A 20,405-nucleotide genomic window follows, 5' to 3' on the forward strand; every position below is an offset into this window, starting at 1 on the left:
GTCCAGGAACGCTTATTTCCTCATTTTTAGGATCAGAATCACTTTTATGCTTTGTTAAGTGGAAAAATGTAAGAGTTCCTTTAATTATTTTAAAATCTTATTGAAAATTTTATAGTTAACGAGGGAGAGCCGACATGTTATATCTGTGAGCGTTCCCGTAATAATTTTTTTTTTTTTTTGTTCAATATCGAACGATAAATTTTGATAAAACGTCATCTATAACACGAACTCCATAAAAATAAATAATTTATAAATAAGCAAAATCTGTTAAATGCGTTCCCGAAATGACAAAGAAATATTATATTAAAATAAAAAAAATTAATTAACAAAAATGAGTAAACACTTGTTTGCACTTTTTGAACAATAAGAAATAAATTTAAGATAAAATTATTGTTTTAAGAAAAAATTTACTTCATTTAATTTTAAGCATACCAAATTTATTGATTTTATTTGTATTTTATTAAGTTTAGTGCTTTAATATTGTTTTTTTTTTCTTCTATTTCAGCAATCAACTATAACTACGAGTTAAATTGTTTGTTAATATTCAATGTGTTCTTTAATCACATTTTTGTCAATAAACTTTATACAAAATCATCAAAATGGTAAGCTTTTATAAATTAATATTTTAAAATTGAAAAACAAAAATTAAACTTAAAATTATGAATGAATGAAGAATTGTTTTTTTTTTATATGTGTGTGTGATTTTGATTTTGCGAATTTGTAGTTTGTATTGAATTATTTGCCCAAGAATAGTCGAGGTAGAAATTGAAAATGTCAAGATAATAATGTCACTCGGAAGTCATAGCCCTTCAAGCAAACAAGTCCGACCTCGGTCCGAATCCGCTCCGCCTCAGGCGGAGTTGAGTCCGACTTCGGCTCAGAAACTGGTCCCAAGGCGGCTCAAATTAGTATGGAAATTATAATCACCGCTGAGCCGATTTTATATGTATTGGTTTTTTCACCTCGATTTCTCCTTCGACTTTGTGCTCATACACAAAAAGTTGCAAGTGTGTGAGTGCAACCCCGCTTTTCTCGGTCGGAGGTCGGAGTGTCTTTTCTGAACTCCGTTTTCTTGCTTGAAGGGAGGAATTGCTTATGCCCATTTTCTTTTACAGAACAAAATGTTAGTGACAACACTTTTTTTTCAATTCTCTAAAATCCAAAATATGTTTATATTAAAGAAACATCAATTTATTTTATCTCCGTCAAATAATACATCTAAGACAATTGTTCTGAAAGTCACTTTATGTCATGTAATAGCCTTAACACTTCCTAGATGCATCTTAATTCATGTCACGCCAGAATATGGTTTACTAGCCTTCCTTATAAACACAATAACCATACGAATTTTGTATGTCATCTTTTTAATAGTCTGGGAGGAAATGATGCAAACAAAAAATATTTATAATTTTTTATTCTACCGTAAAACTCAGTCATTTTTTCAAAAGATTCGATTTTAAAATTTTGTTACTAAGTCTAAAGTGTTTGTCATACAAAAAGCTGCTCAACAAAACTTTTATTTTTTTTAACAGTTTTTTTTTTTTGCATTTTAGGTAACTCTATATAATAAAAGAGGTAACGCACTATGTCTGTACATAATTTAAGAAGTAACGCACTGTTTCTGTAAAGAAATTTATGAGGTAACGCACTGTTTATTAACATAATTTACGATGTTACGTACTACATATTTTTGTGAATAATTTACAAAGTATCGCACTAAATCAAATCTATTTATAACTCCTTTTTTACAATCAGAAATAACACTGTTTTTCACTTCAAATAGTGAAAAATTTGAATTTCAAAAAACCACCCAACGCACAGTGTGGTAATTCGCCAATCTGACTGGACAAAATAGAAAAAAAAAAGTTTAGCCACATGATTTTAAATCATGAGTTGAGCTTCTCAATACAATGGGTAACTGTAATTCATGTTTGGTATTTTGGTTTTCATCTCGGATTAGCGTAAGCTAAGCTTGAAAGTTGGTTCTTGTCAACAGTTGGATGGAGATAATACAAAGTATTCTATTTTTCGCTTGAGTTTGGTTGACGATTAAAAACGCTGTGGTAGTTTTTTTGTTGTAATTGTTTTTTTTAATTGTTAATCTACATTTGAGGGTAAATTATTATAATTTTTATTTATTAATTATTATTGCAACTATTAAAAAAAAAAATTCTGTAAGGAGGCTAGGAAGTACAAAAAAAAATATCTTTGTTTTTCAATTAGAGGTAAAGTTAATTTTTCCGCATTTTTCCGGTCTGAAATTAATTAATTAATGTATTGTGGAGTGTTGTCATTGAGATTAGCTATTTACATGTCTCGCGTTTTCTCGACCGCCATACAACTTTTTTCACTTTTCAAAATGAAGTCAAGATTTTCAAAAAAAACAAATTTTCGAAAAATGTGTCAAAACTGCCAAATAAGATCGAAAAGACAGTTTTTTTGTACTTTCAATGAGCAGGTATCATCTTTGGAACATTTTTGACAATAAATAAAAATTAAAAACATATATAAAAGTTTTGTTCTTCAAGTTAAGCGAAAAAAAAAAACAAAAAAGGTGGAAGACACTTTGGACCGCTCTTTAAACTGAATTCCATTTTGCTTGACCAATATTATGTGGTAACTAAATAAAAAAAAACAGTAGATAGTAAAACAAAGAAGAAAAGAATTTTTAAAAATTAAAAAAACGGGAAAAATATAACAAACGGAAGGTTAAAAGTGCACCTATCCATTAGAAATAGTTTAAATCAGTAGAATCGCTCTCCGCAAAATTAAAAAAGCATATTCCAATAAAACCGTAAAGGATTTAACGAAATTTTCTTTGAGTGGAGGATCAAAATGTATAAAAGATTAAGGTCTGATCCTCTGGAACCACTAAACCACTGGAATTTTCAACTAATGAGGCATTATCATTGATGAATGATGCTTTTCTGTCGGAACACCTAAAAAAAGTTAAATGCAAAAAGCAAGCAAGTGTAAAAGGCCAGAAATAGGGTCACGAAGAAATTTAGAGAATTATTAGCTTGAAAAACATCGAAGGTAATATAAACACAGCTGTTTTTAATAGGCCCTTAAGTTTTAAGTTTGCATCGCACGAAAAGGAGTTACTTTTTTAAATTATCTGCAGATATTTTTAAAGGTGATGCCATTTTTTATGTTTGGGAAACATATATAATTAAAATCATTGCTAAAATTTTAATTTAAAGCATGATATTGACAAATAAATCATATATGTCACCTGTCAAAAACGTGTGTAAAAGTTCTATTTCTTAATAAAAACTAATTATTCTGCCTCTCTTTTTTCGTGAATAGCAATAGGGTTTTTATTTATTGAGATTTTTCAAGCGTTTTTTTAAATAATTAAGTATATCCAATCAGAGAATAGGTATGTTTACAGAAACATAAATTCAAAAATGCATTTTCTTCATCACTATTTTGACCCACTTTTTGCAGAAATTATTGATTTATCTATTCACATTCATTTTTTTAAAACTGTTTTGAAAAAAAGTCGATTTAACTCGAGTTATTAATTTTGTCCAGCTAGATTCGTGATTGGCCACACTGTGCAACGCAGCGTTACCTGAGGAGAACTATCTTTTAACCAATAAATTTTGCAGTATTTTTTTAAAGACAGTAACGGAGAAGATCTTAAGTGTCTACCTTTAATTAGTTTTTTATGAAACTTAATTTAGTCCATCAACTACTGAGCTTTTAAGACTCACCAAGTCACTGGATAACAATTGTCTATATTATGTCATCTGCGTTACTTTGAAATGGCCGTTATGCATCCCTCAACTAATAATACTGCTTCTAAAAAGTCTTACATAATGCTACTGTAGCTTCTTTAAAGCCTTATAAAAGCAGAATTTTTAGTTGGATCATTCTAAAATGCAGGAAAATGAAAAATTCGGTCAAAATCGGTTCAGGAGATCGTGTGGATGTTTCGTTGAAACTCATTGTTCTTATGAAAAATTTTTAAAATCCTTGGATAACCTAACTTCCGAGACTATAATTCTTCATAATGTCCGCCGATTCTTGAAGAATTCTTTCATTCCTGATTCCGTACTATTACATCACAGAAAAAAAGAAAAAAGAAGAATAAAGAAAAAAAAACTCAAGCTAACTCTGTTTGTACTTTTTGGCATCTATTCGACTCGTCCTCGAATCTATTAAGTGCTTTTAAGTAAAATTGATGAAAATATTCCGTGTTTAAATGTTAGATTTCCTCCTCCTTCTTTTTTTTTTTGTCTCTATCATTTTGATACAGAAGAAAGGGGGTTTTTCCATTCCGATTCCCCTTAATTTTTTTTATTTTCTTTAAATAAATATAACTTGCCGCAACAATTAAACTATTAACCGCGATCTAAAGAAATAGACCGCACCATTCGTCGTAAAATAAAAAAAAAACTTATGTGTTGTAACTTTTCATAGAGGTATATACAAAATTTGTGTGGGATGATGATGTGAATGAGAGTATCTTATAACTACATTTTATTAGCTCACACCAAAGAATGTATGACATTGAGATAGATACTCTTATTTGTTATAGGCTAGCTTTGCGCCTGCAAGCTGCTGCTGCATTCCATCCATGTGCAAGTTTAATGTTAATTTTTTTTTCTCATTTTTTTTTTCTTAATTATTATTAACAAATGCGCACCATCTCTCAAGTGTTTGGTTGATGATTATTCTGCGGTGTTGACGATGATGAGTGTTGTTTTTTTTTTTTTTTTTCATTCTGCCTCGATATATCTTATAGATTCAAACCGAACCAGAATAATAATAATAATTCCACACTTTCATCACGATCTCGATTTCCGGGCGTGGTTGTATATCAAGCTACTACTTCCATTTGAAAAACCATCTATCTATTAGTTACATATATCAAGACTCTACCTTATTTCTGCTTGCTGCTGTGTGTTGCTTAGATGTGCCGATGCGCTTCGCCATTACAACCGAAATCGGTTGTGTAAATATATCAGTTGGTTTGAAATTAGAACGCAGAAGATGCACAACACATCGAAGCAGCAGTCAGCACACGTGTTATAAATTTATTCTCGATAAATAGATGCAACTATAACTCTTCCTTGGAACGAACGTCGACTAAGACGGTTTTGGACATTTATTTTATTTCTCCGACATATCTGGAGTAATTGGAGTTTTTTTTTCAAAGAGTAAGCAATACGACAATCGTTGATCAACCAGATCGATCTTTGAGAAATGTATTATAAGCTGTGACAAATGTCGGTAATGTTACGTGAACATAACATATTTGCGACCTATTGACTTTGGGCGATCGAGCGGCAACACAAAAAGGCGAAGATACAAATGTATATTCTATATATATTTGTCGTCTCGATTGGCAGATTGGTATGGATGACGGTCATTATGGGAACAAAAAAAAGATCGGATCAAATTTTTTACTCCTATAGAAAAAAAAAAGACGGTTAAGCTTGTAAACCTATACAATATGGAGATGTTGGATATTATGGAGGAGTGGTTGATGATGCATGGTTTGTGCCTTATCGTTTGGGATGATTTAATTTATTTCTTCAATTTTTTCGATTACGAAATCACAAAAGCTAGGTATTAAATTGCTTCTGAATTATTAACATTTTAGTAGATGTCACTGTAGGCTATATTTTTTTAAATTGAAGGTTCGGGTAAAACACTAATAATATAATTTGTATGTTTTATCACTAACTCTTCTTTTTAGAAATAAAGCAAATCTTAACGAAAAAATTAATACTGAACGAAATAAAGCTGAATTTCGGGCACTTAGATTAAATGAAATACTGTTAAACAAGCTGGCAACCTTGATGTCCGGACTTGTTGATTAGTATCGGAGTCTTTTGACTGAAATTATTCCATTCTTATCATAGTTTTTTCTAAGCTGTTGTTCTTTGCCCATCGGTCAATGTAAAAGGCTTTTTCATGGAGATGGACAAAACCAAGAAAAACCAGAACCTCGAAAATTAAAAATCCCGAAAGTTCAGAGAAAGTTCCAGAAAATTCCAGAATTTAGCTAGAAAATACTGAAAATCCAAATAAAAAAAAATCCAATGTTTGGAAATACTCGAAATTCCAAAATCCACCATATTTTTTTTTATATATATATATTTTGCAACTTTGGAATTTCGTGATTCTTGATGGTGAGTTGGATGCTGTCCTGAGAATGATTGCGCACATTGGACAAAAAATGATTATGAAGATGGACAAAACCGAGTAAAACCAGAACCTTGAAAATCAAAAATTAAAAAATCGAAAATCCCGAAAGTTCAGAATTCCAAAATTCGAAATTCTAAAAAATACTGAAAATCCAAAATCAAAAAAAAAAAAATTAAATGCACGACTGGGGTCGCACGTACTTGCTCTTATGCTTAAAGTAACTCCAATGTTAAAGCTTTTTATTCAAGAAAATTAGGAAAAATTTGATATTTCCAAGAATTTCTAATAATTAATTAAACATCGTTTTAAATGATGTTTAAAAAAAAAAAAACCAAGTATGCCATTTTATTACTTGTATAAAAAGCTATTTTTAGAAAAAAATTTTCGAAAATCGTAGGAGCCGTTTTTTAAAAAATAATATTTTATATATAAAAAATGTCTAACATTTTTCAAAAAAATAGTTGGTATGCCATTTTGAAGAAATAATTAATTTACACATAAAAACTAAATTTCAAATTTTTTCATTAATCCGTTTTCAAAAAATTGATTTTCAAAAAAAAAATTTTTGAAATATTTTTTAAAAATCCAAAAATGCGTTTTTTGAAAATTTTAATATTACTTTTGCTTAAACACTTTTGTATAAAAATTTTCATTAAAATCGGGTTAATGTTGTACGAGATATTCAGAAACGAAAAAAACCGTTCTATGACAGGTACCGTTAATAACGGTACAAAAAATATTTTTTTTATTTTAAAAGTTGGCTACAACAAACAAAAATTTGAATCAAAATCGTTTGAGCCGTTTTTGAAAAAAAAAATAACTTTTGTATTTCCGTTATATGGTAACGTGGTCATAAAAAAAAAATTTCAATTTCCCCTCTAGGGAATCACCAAAAACTGTTAACTACCAAGTTTGAAGAAAATCACTTCACTTGTTTAGGCTACAGCTCCAGATAGAGACAGACACACAGACAGACAGAATTGCCGGACCCACTTTTTTGGCATTCTCCATCATTGTAATGTCATGTAAAATTGTTATATCGAGTTCGATTTTTTTTACGAATCCTAAACTTGCCCTATAGTACCTATATCGGCAACAAAAACAAAGTCCCAAAAATCCAATATTTAGAAATACTCGAAATTCCAAAAACCTCCATGTTTTTTTTTATATAACTTTGGAATTTCGTGATTCTGGATTTTCGGAATTTTTAATTTGGTGAGTTGGTTGGTGTCCTAAAAATGATTGTACAAACTATGTACTAAATTCTTGACTTTTTCAGGCACTTCGGGGCTTTGAATTCTCTCCGGAGCTGCCAGTCATTATAGCTGGACTGAGTTCTTGAACAAGTTTTTTATTTTCATAATATTGAATTCACTCTAAAAAAAAACTTAGGACTAACACTGTTCTTGAAATTTACCTCTTAAGTGAAGCCGGTCAAATAATTATTGGTATCTTTCTTTAAAAATCAGCCGTTTTGTCCTGCTTCCGGCAAGCAGTCATCCAAGTGATTTATATTGCAACACCGATAAAAAAATTAAATCTAGAATTTACTGCTTCTATAAAGCTACTTTAAGGCTTTTATAAGAAGATTATAAGCTTTTAAGAAAGTCTTAGCGCATTTCGGTAAAATGTCAAATATCAGATATCAAATCAATAAAGCTTCGGTTAAGCTTGTTTTATGTTTATTACAAGAAAAACCTTTTCGAAGTTTTATCGAACTCCTATAGCGAATTAAGGAGAGTTGAACCATGATTCTTCTCCATATTCATGGTTTCATGGTCTATCGCTATAGATATCCATTTGATTCATAGTATAGTTAAAAAAATTCAAGAAAGATTTAAAGAATTCTATTAATTTTTTTTTGTTAAATATACGTTTTTTAATGACAATAACCTCTTATAAATTGAATATAGTCCCACCCTTTTTCATTACATCATCCTTAAGCAAATTCTCAAGATGAAGACCCAACAGTCGAAATCTGAATCAACAGTTTAATGAACGTAAAAACTTTGGTACTTGTTGAATTTATTTGTCTCCTTTTATTTTCTCTTTTCTTAACCATGACGCCAAGCAAAAACAAAAGCAAAAAAAATATCGATTCTTCAGCTAATGTCTTCTTCATGACGCATCACCCTTGCTATATATCAGTTTTCTTTTTTTCTTTCCCTTGAGTGTTGACCACAATTGCCACTGGTCTACTATACCACCCTCCAAGTGTCCACAAGAGAATGAAAGAAATAAACTTACTTGTGGTTCTATGCGTTTGAAGTATTATAGTAGTTTTCCCCTTCCTTAAATACTTTTTACTCCCTTTTTTGCATTCTTTTATAAATATTTAATTGAATTTCTTCACTAACTTGCTTGTTCTTGAGTTTTTTTTTTTGTTTTCTTTTTTGTGTTATAAAGTGATATTTAGAAAAAGAAGAAGAAATAAACAAACCGCACAAAAGCAATCAATTTGTCAAACTTATACGGTGTACACATTAATAGCACCAATTAGTTTATAGAAAACATAATCACGTCATCAAAAATTATCATTGTCATCATCGTCGACGATGAAGACGAAGAAGAAGTTAACAAAAATGGTTTGGAAATTAATTTTATAAAGAATGAAGATGTTTTAAGCCAGTTGACAAGAATTCTTTTAAATAAAAATTTCATTGTTGTTCTTTTTATGGATTATAGACAAAAATAAACACAAAATTACAGAGAATTAGAAAGAAGTGACCTTGACTGAAGTTTTTTTTTTATAAGCTTCCATTTTAAGCGTGTGTTGGTGGTTTATTTATTTATAGTGTGTCATTAGAAATGAAGATGTGGTTTTCTTAGAAAAGATATAATAAAGACCTGCTGCAGACGACTGCGACTTATTGGAAGAAATGACATTAACACGTTTATTGAAAAGAAGAAACACCTTAAGAATTTTAAAGACAAGTTATTAAGGTTTTGGAAAGACAACTTTTGGGAGAAAAGTCAGTGGAACGTAGTAAACTTTTTGAGAGTTGGTTCTTGGTTTCTTGTTCTTAAAAGACGTATAAATTAAAATTTGGTTTGATAAAATGTCAGCACTATTTCTAACATCTTGTTCTCGTTCCACCAAATCAGTTTCCGAAGGCAAACTCTAATATTTCCCGTATAATTTTATTATAAAAAAAATAGATTGTTGCACAAGCAAGCAATCTTCAAGAGTTTTAATCCAGATTTCCATTATCATTCTAGCATATTTTCAGCAGAAATAAAAGTCCAAAAGCTCTTACTTTATACAAAGAGCATCAGATCAGGTACATCAGCAGCTATTAGAAAGCCTCCTATTGGTTTTATTGATAGCTGGAAATAGTATTAATAAAGCCTTCTAAATCAGCATCAATTAGCAGTAGCTCAGGTACAACACCTGGACTGGATACCACTATAGCAGACTTGTAAAAGCTTTTTTGGTAATTCAGCAGTTGAAATGTAGATCAGCAGGTATGGCCTAGGAAACAAGTGTTGTTTCATCGACAGAAGGAAATAGCTTCGGTAAATAAGCATTGGTACATCAGTTGGAACTTTGTTAAAAAAGAAGGTTTAACCCTCTGTAGGCACACATCTTTTTTGCGAATTTGGTTTATACTTTTTCATGTCGCTAGAACTTTTTTCGGTCTCACTATTTTATAGAGAATCATATATGAAATTGATGAAGAATATTCCGAGGAATTCGAATATTGTATTCACAATTCAAAACAAATGTATTTTCACCCTTATAAAGACACTTTTAATTTGTGACAAGTAAATGCACACCTCCCAACACTTTTCTAGAAACTAAAGACTTAGAAAAGACATTAAAGTCCAACAGCACTGATCCCAGCAAGGAACTGATTAATATAATATAACCACGGAAATGACAGAAATAAGGCTTTTTCGCCAAGTCTTTTAGGACTAATAATATTGTCGTTTCAACACAAACTGATTTCAATAGTTACTTATCATCATCATTCTGAAATTGTGTTGATTTAATAACAGCTTTTTCTTTCACGGAAACCATTGATACTATGCATCAAGCTTAATTGCTTCCAATAACCTACCTCAACACTATTAACTCTGTAACTTTTTTGTTGAAAAAAAAGAGATGACCTATTAACCCTTCTTTGCATTCCTAGAAGAAGAAGCATCATCATAGTGGATGGATATAGAATAAACAATGCCCCGCATCTAAAAATCAAATATTTACCATGATGTTTTCTAACTCATCCCACATTGTTTACAGCAAAAACAGTGTCACGTCCGGTTCCGTGTGTTTGCTTATAACTCTGGGGTGTGAAGAAATAACAAAAATAGAAGCAAAAAAAAAAAAATATCCGTCTGGGTTTGTCTGCAAAAAATAAAATTCTGATCATGCGGTGGACAAGAGGGATTAAATGGAATTAAATTCTTTTGCTTGTTTTATTTTACATTTTTTAGTGTAGAACGACACGACGAGTAGTTGAGAGTTGCTGCTGTGTTTTTCAAATGTATTCAACAGATGCAGATTAAGTTCAAGTGTTTTGTTTGGTTGGATATCTGATTAAAAAAAACACTGTGTTGCACGTTGACAAGCGACACATATAAGAGTCACAACAAAACAATTGTTGACGATTCCAAAACAGATTGATATAAGGTTGCAATATTCTCTTAAAGATTTCTTTGTCTAAAAAAAATGACAGATTAATAAGGCAAAGTAATATGGTGTCAAATGTTAAGTTTGGAAAGTAATAAGAGGACAATTGTTAAAGAATATAAAGATGCTTAAGGGGATTTAATGTTTAACAGAAGATTGTGTGAAAATATTGGATAACTTCATTAAGAATCCAATTTCTATGTCACATCATGATCTTTGGTATCGCATCAAAGAACACTGAAAAACGCAAACTGATTCTTGCACATGCGACTAACCTGGATATAAGATATCTTAACAGGGAATTATTGAAATAAAAATTTTACGTGTAACCAATTAATTCTCTTGAGTTTTCTTCTGAGAAAATATTTTTTGTTTCTGTCGTTAAATTAATTTAGCAAGAAAAAAGTTTCTAATGTATTTACTATTTTTTGTTCATCAGAATGACATCTTTTACACAGAACGAATTCGGAAAATATTACTTTCAAAACCTCCCTATTAACAATTTTGCCCCCTTTAAGCTTTATAGGTGCTACTGTAACTGATATAAAGCTTTATAGAATCAGTCTCCTACCCTGTGGTAAGTTGTAGGTGACATTGTGATTTTTAAGTTGCTTATAAAGGAACAGCTTAGTCCTCTGGTAGAGTCCGACACCTTTCGTATCAATTTATACATACAGTAGAATCGAAGTTTGCTTTCTATAAATAATAAATTGAACTGGAACAGCTCATTGAATTCTAGTGACTCTACCAAGAAGCTTGACTGTTGTAGTGTTTTTTTAATAAGCTATAGAATCGGGGGTAAAGTCTAGGCACGAGATCGCCGGCAAACATATGAGACTTGCCGCATTTTCAAAATAGTGTTGATCTGAGAGGATGAAAAGGAATCGTCCTAGTTTGGATCCCTGTAGAACGCAGGATTTTATGACTTCTGTTGTTGAGAAGCAGCTATTAAATATGAACGAATATCATGAGGCGGATGGATTTGAACCCAGAGCTCTGACTTAATAGTTCATAGCATAGTAAAGAGATTATGGTAAAATCAATTCACTTTCGGCTATATTAAGCCAAACTCTATTTTAAAGGTATTTCTTTATATCGATAAAATATTTTTGAACAGAATCCAAAATTTATAAAAAAAAACACACACAAAATCGATGTAATTTCGTTATTTGTTTTAAGAATTTAGAATAGAAAACTCAACGCAGATAAATGCCTTCACCTTCAAGCTTTTGAATTTGATACTGGCCTTGCTAAAGCTTCTATCAACAACTCAGGTACCTACATTGCATTGTAGCCATGAAATTGTTATCTCTTTTCGTCGCGAATTTATTAGTCATCAGTCTAAGAAAGTCCCTCAAAAGTCCAAAGACTTTAGCTTGACATTTTTTTTTTTTAGAAACTGTCATAAAACCCAAAACCTCATGGTCAAAATGATGAAATATCAACATAAATTTGCACCAAACAAGCAAAAAAAAATTATTTGTCTTCTTTTTTTATAGCTTTTTGCCATAAAAAAAATTATAAAAAATATATAAAATTAACCTCTTGTCCACTTGCACTTATCTGTCTATCTTTCTCTTTAAAATAAAAAAGAATTAGATACGCTTAAAAAAATTAAGTAAAGAAATTGATTTCATTTTTTTTTGTTAGCAACATCATCATCATCATTTTTTTTATGGCTCATCTTCACTTTCGATTTCTTAATAAGAAAGTACCATCATCTCTGGTTTGATGAATGTTATGTCATTAACACAGTTGTTTATAGAATATTAACATCTATTTTTGTGGTGACATATCTCTTGTGGAAATATATGTGTTATTATGAGTGGACCATACATCATTGACCTCTTCCTCATTTCAATTGGCCCCCCAACTGTGTGAAATACATATAACAATTGGACTCTTTGTCACAAATTGTTAACTATGTTTATGTACAGTACTTTGCTGCGCTGCATCTGTCACCATCAGAATTCAGATGCGTAGCTTGAAAGGGTTCGCATTATTCATTGAAAACAGTATTATCATGTCAAAAATTCACCGGAACATAAGAATCCACATACATTCCACAAATGATCGTTTTAAATAAATTAATATAATATCAAATTTCTGTGTAACTAATTTTTTTCTAGAGTTAACGTATTGTAAAGATCCAAAAAGGATTGTGGAACGTATTCATTTTAAGAAATAAAAGCTGTGGAATGTAAAACTGAGTTGCTATTACTTTTTGATGTTCATTCAAACTGAGAAACGTAGCTGATTTATATTCAAAAGTGATTTCTTAGCCTTAAACTTTGAAAATATCGAATGTGGATCGTAAATGAATACGTTCCACAATGGTGAAATGTGTGTGACATGTGTCAAATCATCATTTATAGTTGATTTAATAGATATGGGGAGAAACCGCCAAAGGTTTTTTGTTGTAGGTACAATTTTTCTGAAGAGAAAAAATTACAAATACGTTCCACACCTTGTTTAGATCGGTTATCCGTACAAAAACGACTTTTGAAGCCAGTGGATCGTAGGAAAACAAGAAAGATAAAATAGGAAAACTTAAAATTTGTCAACGGAACTACAAGATTCTAAAATAGAAGGTGTGGAACGTAAACATTTCACGCAAGTGAAACTGAGTAAAAGGTCTTAAGTTGAAGTATTTCACCTCCCTTAGATCATCGATTTAAAAACTTTTAATGATTTTTCACCATCACTTTTTCTTCCACTTCTCATTTCTCTGTAAAAAATAAACTTTTTTATGTTATCAATCCCCTTTTAAAGCTACGGCTTTTCTCTATATCAATCCATTCCCATCATCAAATATAAACCCTCGTTCGACCATAACATCCAGTAATTGTTCTTTTTATCTCTTACTACACTTGCATAGATACATATATAACGACTTTATAGTTAACAGATGGTTTTATGCAGGAAGACCCATCATCTATATAACACAAAAAAAAACAATCCACGGATTTGAAAAAAAAAAAAAATTGAGGATTGGCCGATTTGTGGTACTTTTCTTTCTAAGCCTTTAATGGTTTCGCTCCATCAAACATTTTGTCCAATCCTCCACTCTCTATACCCCATTCTTTCTAATCTCTGATGTGTCTATATAGAAACAAAGAACCAAATCATAAGGGTAATACGCTGCTTAGTTTGACAACTTATACAGACGACCAAACCCGTGGCGTGTCACAATTCCATATGAATAAATAGTGGTGAACGGAACCACACGAGCTATTACAGCACACAAAGATTAGAAATCTGCGGACGATATACAGCTTTAATGTCCACACCCTAAATTTCGAAATATCGGCCGGCCTGAATTTTGAAGAAGACAATAAACACAAATAAAAAAAAACTAATTTCCTTCTTCAAGCTTCTTTGGTTTGAGAGTTCTTGGAAGAATTCGGTAATATCGAAGATTCGAAGACCATGGAATATAGACTTATAATGTACGTCATTAATGGGACATATAAAATAGAAAACAAAGTGTTCTTTCTGAAACGCATACTTTATCGGTGATCTCGCAAGAGGTTACCCCAAAGCATTACCTCCCCTGAAATAAGCTAGAAGTTATTTTATGTTCGTTTTTTTTTTTCTTTTTTTTTCTTGGGGCTTGATTATATTGAGACATAGCAGCACTTTGTGTTCACTCACCATTCAAAAGACTGTTTCTTTGGAATCTTGTCCTTCTTTTGCGATGTGCGTCGTTCAGTTCTAACGATCATCGTCTCTATACTCGATGTCATTGTCATTTGCCCTGGTTTTTTATGTGGATGCCCGAGAGTTTAAGTAATGTTTCCGTGGTATTGTGCGTGGTGTTAATTTTCATTAATTTCAAACCAGCACACACAATAATTTTGGCATTTAGATTGAGTTATCATTTAATCTAAGAAAAGAATATGAGTGCTTTGTGGTTTTGAATGGATTTTTAGAATGTTTGGCCGGGTAATCGTATGCGTGATCGAATAAGAAAAAAAGGAACTTCTAATTTCACCATGCGATCATTTCGCAACTTGTATAAAACCATTTTATTCAATTTTATTAGATAGTTTACCATTAATTACGGACTTTTGTTTAGTAAATGTAACTTATGACATGTAAAAATTTTGCAAAATGTGATCTGGTGTATGAAATACCATTTCGCATTCAAAAAGTTGTTTCGCATTCCACAAAACGTTGTTTCGCATGTTGATTTCGTCCTTTTTCAGAATACCAACTGGATTGTTTGGACTTGAATGCTTCTCCGTGTTGCATTTGTTTTTTTTTTTTATATGTGAGGGCTTCAGTTTAACATGATCCTTGCGAATCGCAATTTTATTTGCGAACTAAAATTGGTCATATTCTTTTATTACTTCTAAGCTTTGCTGGACTTTATATAAGCACTATGCTCTTAGTTAGTTAAGTTCTGTGCTGTTGTTTTCACGCAAAATTTGCAAAAAAAAATTATCGCCTTAATTCCTTCAAGATCGCAAAGTAAAAATGTATTTCTTTTTCTTATTAATTATTTACAAGGAAACTATTAGCAAAGCTCTTGAAATACCTGAAAAAAGATTTGCATTGCATTGCGGTGCACGGTTCAATATTTGGTTTGACTCATACTCATAGCATAAAGCAGTTTTTTTTTCGAATGCAAGTTTGCGAAGCAAAATATTTGTGAAATAAATTCTTTCAAAATTGCGAAATCGATAAAAATGTTTCCAAGTTTTTTTCTATTCCAATTATATTTACAAGGAAATTTTTTTTATTCATATATAAAATATTGCTAGAGTTGCGAAATCAGTTTTTAATTTTTTTGGATGTAGTTGAAAATATTCAATAATGATAGCAAAAAAAAAAATATTTTAAAATATTGAGAATGAGTTGCGATATGTGCGCAGTTAATTTTTGGGATTGTGTTGGACAATATGCAATTTTCTTACCAAAAGATTTCAAGTTAAAAGTGATTTATGGGGAGTTCATGAGTAATTATTTCACAATATTTTATCACAAAAATATTTATTTCTCCCGAAGTTTGTAAATAGAAAACTCTCAACTTTCTCATTATGCCAAACTTGTTGCAAATTTTTCAATTTTGATTATTTTAAACCTGCAACTTGTTGTTTCGCAATAATTCATTTTACTGAGAAGAGATTGGCAATAAAAAACTTCGCAAAATGACACTTCGCAATGTCATGTTCTTTTTTCATATTACTTTAAATCGGCGTATTCAGATTTAAAATTAAAAGTTTGTACCAGGTTGAGTAAATGATAAGAAGAGGACCTAATTGACTGCCTTGAGGGACCTCTGATTTAGAAAGCAGATTTAAAATTTGAAAAGGTTTAATGTTAAGACCGAGCATTTGAAAGAATAGATGTTTATGAAGAAATATTATAAAGGTCCAATCCTAAAAATTGTGCAATGACGTCAGTTTTTCAAGAACAGCAGGCACTGAAAATCGCAAATTCACAAAGAATTTTTTTTAAAACTGTTAAGGTTTCTGTAAGCAGTCAAATGTTATTTGCCTGCCTGTTGATTCTTATGAAACTTTCTTAAAGTGTCAAATACTCCAACACTATCAAACACTTTATTGTGTGGTCTTTCCTATTTCGCATATATAGATAGAAAATACTAAATGAAATATAAAAATTCAAAGCCAAATCATTCCATTTATCTCTTTAGGTCAAGATAAGATTAAACAATCAGACCAAACTAAGACAAAATGCTTATATATGTGTGCCAATAATGTTCTCTATACTTAAATATATATATATTTTTCAAAGTAAATACTCACTAACAACACACAAAATGAAAAACAACAGACAACAACAACAACAATACAAAAATAGCCTTTTTTCTTCAATCATCTTATGGCAATTCTTGCGTATCTATCTATTATGGGGACTATTTGTAGTCTTTTGAAGAGATAGAGAAGATGTATACCTACTTTATTCGTATCTTTTCAAATGAAAATTCACATCTTTACGTACATATTCAATTTATATAATGTTTGTATGGTTATATTTTAAGAAAGAACTTCAAGTCCATACAAGTGACAATTATCATCAATCATTCAAGCATCTCTTGCTTTAAGAAAATAACAACAACAAAAATCATTGAGGGGTTGAACTCCCCCCCCCCCCCCCCCCCCCATCATGCTATACGCATTTTGTGAAAAAGACGCACAAGGTTTGTTTGTTTTATGTATATTTAATTTTTTTTTTTTTTGTGAGTTGAAATGATTTTGAAAAATGTTGTTCCTACTGACCTAATAAGATGTGTGTTTTTGGAAAACAGTGCAGTTTCTATCAAAAGTAAAATGAAATAATTGGATTTTCATTTGTTTTATCATTTTGCAAGACGGTGTTATCAATCATCTGAATACTTGATATTTTATCCGGTATCTGAAACTATTCCAACAAGTGAAAAAAGAGTAATGAGTTCTACTCTTTGTTGTGACACTCTCATGAATTTAAGAGTATGAATTTATATCAAACCTCTTTCTAAACCCTATTTTTGTATACAACAAATATTTAACGAAAAATCGTCAAAAAATATAAGATATCACATAAACTTCTCTAAATAAAAAAATTGAAATTCTGGTAATTTTTTTAAAAATCACTTCCGAAATTGCAGAAATTTCGAGCTATGTAAATAGTTTTAAGTTTGTTAGCAACTCATTTGTGGATATTTCAAACTACAAACTTATCAAGATTTTAAATAACTATCATGAAATATCTCTGCAGTTCAAAAGCTATAGGGGAGAGGTGCGGACAGTGAGACACCCTTTTTTTAAATTGCTATATCTTAGAATGTTTTCAAGATAGCTTAACAAAACTTTGAAGACAGTTAAAGACACATTTTATCTTAATGTTGCAAAAAAAAATTGTAGTTAAAGAATGAATGAGAGCATTACATTGGACTTAAATGTAGAAAAAGTCAAAACGTCTCACTGTTTGCAAGGGGTGCGATCAGTGAGACATTCTCAGGTGAAACAAAAAATTTACGAAAACGTCAAATAATTAGGTAATTGACAAGTATATAAATAATTAATTTAACCCATTTTTTCAAATAAAAATAACAAAAAGCCCAAAAAAAAACGAAAGAAAAAACACTTCGAAATCATATTGAACATTCTAAAATAATAGATTTTTTTAAAAACTATATGTCTCACTGTTTGCTTTTTAAAAATCGTATGTCTCACTGTTTGCTTTTACATAATGTCTCACTGTTTACTTTTTGTCATTTTTCGGAAAATATAAAATTATAAAAACAAGAAGGAATTCTAATTACATGATATTTTTTTATGAAAGAACATATAAATATAATACATATGTAAAAAAAGTTCTCTCCACTAACCAGATTTTTTTGTGTTATACACTCTTTTTATAACACTCCAAAAACTACTTTCACCTGATTTTGTGTGATATTTTACGGTGTAGGGAAATGGACAGCTTTAATTAAGTCGGGACAAAATTAAAAAACGCAGACGGGGAAATAAACGTTTTGACCCAAACTAGCGTTACTGTACTTATTTTCAGTCTCACTGTCCGCACCTTTCCCCTACCCAATTTTTAGAAAGAAAGTCAGTGAAGTAGCCAGCACTGTGGAAGCCCTGTATACGAATTATTTTGGGTGCCCTCCCATCTTCATCATAGCTTAATAAGCCTTTACGGGACTTTTCTTGGTCGAAGATGCATACAGATTTGTGCTGATATAATAGAAAATGCCTGACTGGGTCCTACGATTTTGCTCTTAATGTTCAATTTAACTTAAATTTTTAACTAAATTTCGGCTCCAAGAAAAGTTGCAATTTTTTAAGAAGCATTAAAAAAATATTCAAAACCTTTACAGGCGCTAACATTTTTTTTTTACACGCGTCTTGTGTTTTTTTCGGGAACCTTTATTCCGTGGGCCCTGTTATGAATACAGCTGATACAGCAGTAGCTACGCCCCTGAAGAAAGTGCTTCTTTAAGGTTTTGTCTAAGCATTGAACTATTTTATCAGGATCTGGTTAAAATCGTCATTCTTTGGCCAAGAAGCGAAAAAAAAAACTTCCTCGAAGATGTTGAATTTGTACTCCTTTTTTTTAAAAAGCTTATTTTTTTGTCATCAGAAGAGAGTTTCATATGTGCTGAACGCTGTATAATGGTGACGTGAAGTACACTAGTCCGAAACCTGGGGTCAAATTACGGGATACGATTACGAATTACGATCATACTTTAACGTAATTGAAGCAAAGATCCTATTAAAATGTTAGATTTGAACTCAGAACCTCGTTACTATTTTACAAGAAGTTTGCTTTAATAATGTGAGTTTTATTTTCTATGGTTCTAAAAAGTTCTGCCTCAGAAGTTAAATTTCCAACAATAAAATTCTGTACATTTATTGATTTCTATTTTATTAAGAATTCATAAATGACTTTACGTCATCATACAAAATCCCCTCATAACATTACGTTCTTAAAAATCTCTATAATACTTGTTGATGTTGAATAAAAACATCAAGTTTTATGATTTATTATTTACATTTTAACAATTCTGATGCCACACAACATGTGCATCGGACTATTTAAACAAAATTTAATTTACATAAAAACATAAAAGAGGCTTTGCTAATTAGTTAGCCAGTCATCTTATTTAAAATGATAAAATTAATTTATTAAAATTGTTTAAGTGTTTTTTTAAGTCTTCAAAATGACTCCTAAAGAATAATAAAAATCAAGATAAATGGTCAAAAAAAAAAATACAAAATATGAAAAAATACAATGTTAACGCCTTTTTATGAGCTTGTGAGTTCTTTTTAAAAGATTTATGTATTTCTTATGTTTTATGATTTATTGCATTACGAAGTGATTTTTCCTTGATTTTTTGTTTGTAAAATAAACTTAAGTCTAGTAAATGAAAATGAGAAAAAAAAAAATACAGGCCCTTGTGGTCAACCTTGAGGTACTTCATGTTCTTACTATTCTCAATATTTTCACAAAGTGACATTGTTCTTTCAGTTGAGTGAGTCATTTTGCATTATTTCCCTTTTGAATAACTAAAGACATCTGCACTTAAATACGCCCCATAATTCTCCTTTTCAATTTTCCTAATTACCCCGTCGATACTTACTTAATTTCTTTTTTATCTTTAATCTTCCACAACCAGAAAACTAAACGTGCAACTAAAATTTACAAAAAAAAAAAAACTATCCAACAAACATCTGCTTTTCTAAAAACCACGCATCGCCAGCGGACTATCTGTGTAAGTCATTTTTTCTGTGTTGTATTTTCACTTCAGTGCAATGGGGCTAAAATGTAGGTTAATAGGTACAAAGCGGCATGAGTTTGCTATAAGCTACTATAGCCAGCCCAGTTGTTGTTGTTAGTGTATAAGTATATTTGCCGACAATCTGCAAATAATTTTTGCTGCTTCTTATCTATCCATAACTCAACCCTCTTCTACTTTATTCTCGTTTTTAAATGAAAAAACAAGCAAAAAACAACCTAAAACAAGCTACATACGAGAGTATACTACAAAAATGAAGTATAAAGAAAACATCCTAGAAAAAAAGATGTGTAGTATGCGCGTTGTGCTCTAAATTTGTACTCATTTGCGCAGCGATGCACTTAAGAGAGTAGCCAATTT

General features: G+C 30.7%; 1 protein-coding gene across 4 annotated transcripts in view; it reads left to right on the top strand.

Annotated features, from left to right (window-relative positions):
• The first annotated feature begins 503 nt into the window (after nt 1–503).
• Nucleotides 504–20,405, top strand: part of LOC129907406 (uncharacterized) — an 86,001-nt gene continuing 66,099 nt past the window's right edge. For 3 of the 4 annotated variants that reach the window (XM_055983588.1, XM_055983593.1, XM_055983594.1), the window contains exon 1: nt 504–602. The gene's annotated coding sequence lies outside the window, so the exon portion shown is untranslated. The remainder of the gene's footprint in view (nt 603–20,405) is intronic. The other variant, XM_055983592.1, reaches the window with a different exon arrangement.

This window comes from Episyrphus balteatus, chromosome 1 (genome assembly GCF_945859705.1).
Source record: "Episyrphus balteatus chromosome 1, idEpiBalt1.1, whole genome shotgun sequence".
NCBI classification, from domain to species: Eukaryota; Metazoa; Arthropoda; class Insecta; order Diptera; family Syrphidae; genus Episyrphus; species Episyrphus balteatus.